The sequence below is a fragment of the Myxocyprinus asiaticus genome, chromosome 13 (genome assembly GCF_019703515.2).
Source record: "Myxocyprinus asiaticus isolate MX2 ecotype Aquarium Trade chromosome 13, UBuf_Myxa_2, whole genome shotgun sequence".
Classification (NCBI taxonomy): Eukaryota; Metazoa; Chordata; class Actinopteri; order Cypriniformes; family Catostomidae; genus Myxocyprinus; species Myxocyprinus asiaticus.
In genome coordinates, this window is record NC_059356.1 from 47465466 (window position 1) to 47471773 (window position 6308).

Consider the following 6308-nt stretch of genomic DNA (forward strand, 5'->3'; position numbering starts at 1 on the left):
ACATAAAGCAAAACTGTAGCACTCAATAATTGGTTAAAGATGGCAAGGCAGGTGGCATTTGCTTGGGGGAAAAAGACGAAGAATACATTTTTAAACATACTGTATTTTGTTGGATTGTGATGGTAAATCAGGCGATAATTAGTTAACAATATGGTTTTCATCCTAAAATGAAATAAATAGCACAGGACAATGAGCTAAGCTAAACTAAGCTTGATTAAGTTGCATATAACTAAAGGATAGAACTGACGCTAACCTTTAGTTTATGGGATTACAGTGACTGATTCCTCACTGCAACACCTTGCTAACACAGCAAAACTCAAATCTGTCTTATTTCCTGAATAAATCCACAGAAAACATGATATAAATGTCGTATATGGCCTCATGGAATGAGATTACACGAATATGCATTGTGGCACAAGAATAACGCCACCTCATCCAGTTAGCTTTTGCTATCTCGTTTGCCCTAATTCTGGTTCAGATTTAAGATTGACTGGACCATTACAAAAACGTGCTGTGTTGGTACCATTGTTTGTGCAATGTGATTTAGCCAAGTAGAATGTGTTCCGGTATTTACATCTTTTGTTGGTCCTGCAACAACATTCCTGTGAAGCAATTGTAGCCCTAAACCTAATCCTTAACATAACCTTTCTCTAAAGTTAGGTGGAAATAATGCATTGATAAGAATGCTGTTCAGCACATGACCCTAAAATCAGAATGTTGCATTTTCATTATTATTGCATTATATGGAAAAAAAGATGCAATTATAGTGAAAGGTGACTGATGCAATTATTCAGAATTAATGAATAATGAAACGTCTTCTTTTATCCACAGAAGAAAGAAATTTCACTTTCTGGAAAACTATCCCTTTAAAAGTGGTTTGTTTTGGCTTGTGCTTTTAATTTCAATTGTTCCTACACAATGAATTAGAATGAATGCCCATTTGTGTTATTTGTGGTTTCGATGGAAGACTACGTTTACATGCATTTAAGAAAAAGTCTTATTCCGGGGTTTCGCAGAAATCGGCGCTCTGAAACGTCAGGTGAACGCGAATGCAGCCGTTTAAGGGATTAAAGACTGTTAGGAGAAAGTGCTTTATCACACACGGTTTCTGTCAGAGAACACGGCTTTTATATGTTTATGTTAACGCGTTAGTGCACTGTAAAAAATTGCCAGGATTTTACGAGATTTAACAGTAATTTCTTCCAATAAAATACTGCTTTCAGAATTTTACTGTAAAATCATTGCACGCTATGCCATTTTCTGTAAGAACACAACAAATTGCTGTAAATACAAAAACAAACTCGCACTGCATTGTGGGATAGTTGGGTTTCGTTTGAAGTAACCATTATGGTGTTTAATGTTCCCTTTAAATGGGAACTTTGACTTATCTAAACTTTAGTTAATAAATATTTTTCTAGCTGATGCAACTGTGTTTTAAGAACATTATTATTTGCACTGTGTTGCAGGAAGAGAATTAGTTCAATTTAGAGACTGACTAAGTCTGATCAAGATGCATTTATAAGAAAAATAAATAGATCTAATCAAACAATACGGCAGGTGCAGGGGCATACTCGTCATTTTAAAAGTGTGTGTGGGAGGGGTCAGTATTAATATATTACAGTACATATTAATATATAAGTATGATATAAGTATTGTATTAATATATGCATATAATTTACTTTTAATATTTGTAGTATTTTAAAAAATCAATATTGCAAAATAATTGCAGAATTTTGCAAAATAAAGGGCATCTTGTGGAGCACTTGCTTCTGTTTCTCACATGACAATAAAAGACTGAGCACAAGCTGGTCATGAATAAATAATTTAACTACAATAATGACAATTGTGCATGTGCACAATGTTATTTTTTACTCTGTGCTTGTGCATTGAGGGATTTAAATGTATCCAAGTGGCTCGAATGTTTTGACTACGTTCACAAAAATTCGTTCAGATCCATTTAATGATTCAGTGACCATTTCTGGTGATGCCAGAAGGTGACAAATGAGTGTCTTGTGTGAAATTAGTCATGAATCAATGATCAAAAGAACATTTTAATCCTTCTACAGACCTACAAAGAGACTTTAGTAGAGGTTTTGAGCATTATAAGAACAAAGCAAATCTATCATTTCCTTACAGTTTGTGAGCTGCTGAGCATGACTTTTATCAAAAGACAACAATAATAGTCTTATAATAATTATGAGTTTCAATAACCTCCATAAGTTTTCATGTGTGTCTGCATATCTATTGACTTCAGTAAAATGCATGTGTTCTGAGAACACAGCAGATCTGTCTTTTTTCCTACAGTTTGTCAACTGCACACCAACATAGAGGTAAAAAACAGGAGCTGATATTAAAAATAGCTTTACATATTTAACACAGATCTAGTAATCTGCTTAAATTGGCAAAAACAACCGATCAAACTATTACCTCACAAACATAATATAAAAAGCATGACTTAATGAAGACTCATGCATTGATATATACTCCACTTGCTTAAAAGAAGGATTGTCCTTTACTTTTTGTCTGCAGTGCATTTCATGTAATGCTGCCAATCAAGAACGATATGCCGATAAATAACTCTCATTTGTGTGTTCCTCACCTCTAGATTATTAATTTAGATCAACATCAGTGCCGATTAAAAACATGGATAAATGAGCATCGTTAAAAGCATCTTTGTAGAAATTAACGGAGCCGCTTTGATTAGACTTTCTGACTGACGGCCTATTATGTAAGGGTTGTTTCGGCTCATGAAACTCACCTGTGATTGGCTGGATGGTTGCTCAATCAGCCCAAAGTAACAAAACGCAAAGAATAGTGTATACAAATCCACCATTTGGACTCGGTATGGGCTTAGCTTAGGAAAAGTGCGGGGGACAAAAATCACCTTTCTAAAGAGTGCGGGGGACGTGTCCTCCCACGTCCCCGAGGCTGCTACGCCCTTGGGTAGTGCATAGACAGGCTGTAATACGATTGATCTGTTATTGCACATAAACTTTTAGAGTTTGGCAACCAGGGATGCACATATATCAACACTCAGCATACAAAATCAACAATGAAAAAAATTACACTTGATAATTGTGATTCTACAGCACAGCTATATTATAGTAATTCTCTGGCACTGTTCACTGCGAAGTCATAGTAAACAGTTGTCTTTTAATTGTAACAAAGAAATACTACTGTAGAATGTACAGTGAATGTCATGCAACTAGTAGCCAGGAATTTACTGTAAACTCGCACTAATTTTATTTTATTTTTTACAGTGTGGCGTTTATATGTTTTTTGAAGAGTGCGCATGCGTGTATGTGCTCAAGTGTGTCAGGGGAAAACCGAAGTCTGATGTAGAGGGAAACCCCACTATTGCAGCGCAATGTACTGTATCTGTTGCATTCGCTTTCATGTCTTTAGCAGCTTTCGTGCATTAAAAGGCTTTCTGGTGTACGTGTAAATTAGCTATTATAATCTAATGTCCACATAAATTATTACTCCACCCCCTGAGTAACGTCATTAACGACAGCTCTATGTTGTTGAACCAATCTGGTTTGAACGATGGATGTGCGACATAGTTACTATGTTTTCGAGAAACAGTCGTGACTAGCTAGTTAATTTCTCCAACGATGCATCGTAATATGGTGGTTAAGTAGAGAGTTACGTCGTTGTATGGGAAACGCAGCCCAGGCTGATATATCTATCTCTCACTAGGTGAAGCTTTATATTTTAACTTGCTCTCTTAGAATAGGGGCGACTGTAACCTGATTTGAATTAAAACAACTCAAGTCCACGTAATAAACTTATCTTCAAAACTATCATTTGAAACGGATTCATTCCAAACAGATCCATTTAATCTGGAAGTGGGTCATCAGAAGAACAATTTCCTTCATCGTTCTCTAAGTGCAGGCCCAGAGGGACGACTCGAAATAAAATTAGGCCCTGATCGTTTTTCACAGAGCATGTTCCCTATAAGGGTCGGATATCTCATTACACTTTCACAGACAGTAAGAGGAGGAACTGCAGTGACATAACAAAGGGCCACCTGAGAGGAGGAAACTGAAACAATATCCCAAGAGCTGTGTGCAGTATCAACACTATCAGACACAAACACAGCGCAGACTCCTGCAGCAAACTTCACAGAATTCTCTCTAGCTCTGTTGCTGACTACCTACAAAAGTAGAGACCTTCTTAGGGGCTGTTCACGAGGGTCGGTACTAGGATGATATCTTTGGGGGGTTACTTTGACATTTATGGTGAGCAATAGGTTCTCTCATATCACCGTCCAACCAGAAAAGGGGGGGCTTGGTCGTTTCCGACTGGGGTGGGCGGAGTTAGAAGTTCCTGGGGGGCTCAATGGAAACCTGGGGGGGCAGTGGCCCTCCTAGCCCCCCCTTAGACCTGGCCATGCTATCCACACAGGAAGTGCTCCAGCATTAAAACAGCTAAATACAGTACAAAGGAATGGAACAAAGTCACCCTTGAGGGTTTCACAGCTTAAACACGGGACAAAAAGCGTCCAAAATATCTGCCAAAATACGGGACGTCCCGCCTAATACGGGACAGTTGACGACTCTAGACTCGACTCACAATTGCTATGCAGCGGGAGGGACATTTGCATTTGATTGGACAAAAATATGTGTGCTAATGCGATACAGGGTTATCTTCTGTTATCTTTGCTTCAAATATTTACTCTGTGCTGCTGATAGTCACTCAACCTTTGCAACAGGTGACGTGTCAATGCAAACGATTCAACTTCCAGAAAGATATGAGAATCCGATTGTGACAAATTGTCCTAATTTAATCAGCACAGCTGTCACTGGGTGAGCTGTCAATCCTGTTTTATGTATCTATTATTTCGAAGATACACTGAACCTATTGACTGTTCAGGATCTTTAAAATGGATTGTGTAAACAGAAATCTCTAGTAGATAATCAAGGCTATGTGTATGTGTATATCATTACAAAAATATACCATGGTATCCATAGTTTCTGCCAAAATATCACTATAGTTACTGTTACTACTCTAAAGCCACCAGAAATGAATTAGAACACAAAATACAATTGGCTTCTTTTACTTACTTGACATATTAATGGATGATCAAACTAGCTGTTGGTTTCATTTACATTTATTCATTTGGCAGACACTTTTATCCAAAGCGACTTACAAAAGAGGAAAACATTATAAGCGAATCATCTAAAGGAGACAGTGGTATGAAACGTGCCATATCACAAAGTTTCACTAGCATCAGAATAGTATTCAAGACAGATTAAAGTGCATTTAAGAGACTGGTTAAGTGCTCATGGAAAAGATGTGTTTTTAGCCGTTTTTTGAAGACAGAAAGTGAGTCAGCTTCACGGATGTAGTTGGGAAGGTCATTCCGCCAACGTGGTATGATGAAGCTGAAAGTTCGGGAAAGTGTTTTGGTGCCTCTTTGTGTTGGTACAACAAGGCGGCGTTCTTTAGCCGACCGCAGGCTTCTAGTGGGTGCGTAGCTCTGCAGAAATGATTTAAGGTATGCTGGAGCAGACCAAGTGACTGTTCTGAATGCCAGCAACAGAGCCTTGAACTTGATTCGTGCATCAACCGGCAGCCAGTGAAGAGAGACAAGGAGTGGTGTAACATGCGCTCTCTTTGGTTCATTAAAGACCAGATGTGCTGCTGCATTCTGGATCATTTGCAGGGGTCTAATTGCACATGCAGGGAGGCCTGCAATGAGAGCATTACAGTAGTCCAGTCTAGTTATGACAAGTGACTGAACAAGCAGTTGTGTGGCATGTTCAGAGATGAAGGGTCTTATCTTCCTGATATTGTAGAGTGTAAATCTACACGGTCTTGCTGTTTTTGAGATGTGGTCTGTGAAATTTAGTTGGTTATCGATGGTTACCCCTAGATTTCTGACCGTTTTGGAAGGCATAACTGTAGTTGAACCCAGCTGCACGGTGATGTTGTGTTCAACAGCAGGGTTGGCCGGAAAGACAAGGAGTTCGGTCTTGGCTGGGTTGAGTTGCAGGTGGCTCCTTCATCGAGGCCGAGATGTCTGCCAAACAGGCAGAGATTTGAGCAGTTACCATGGTATCATTGGGCTAGAAAGACAAGTAGAGCTGTGTGTCATCGGTGTAGCAGTGGTAAGAGAAACCATGTGCCTGAATGATGGGTCCCAGTGATGATGTGTATATAGAGAAGAGAAGTGGCCCAAGCACTGAACCCTGAGGTACCCCAGTAAGTAGCTGATGTGGCTTGGACTTGGTTGCCGCATTAAAATTAATATGGATTGTCCTTCAAACTGTGTAAGAAGCTTTCTGAATATTTTTGTCTTTTTT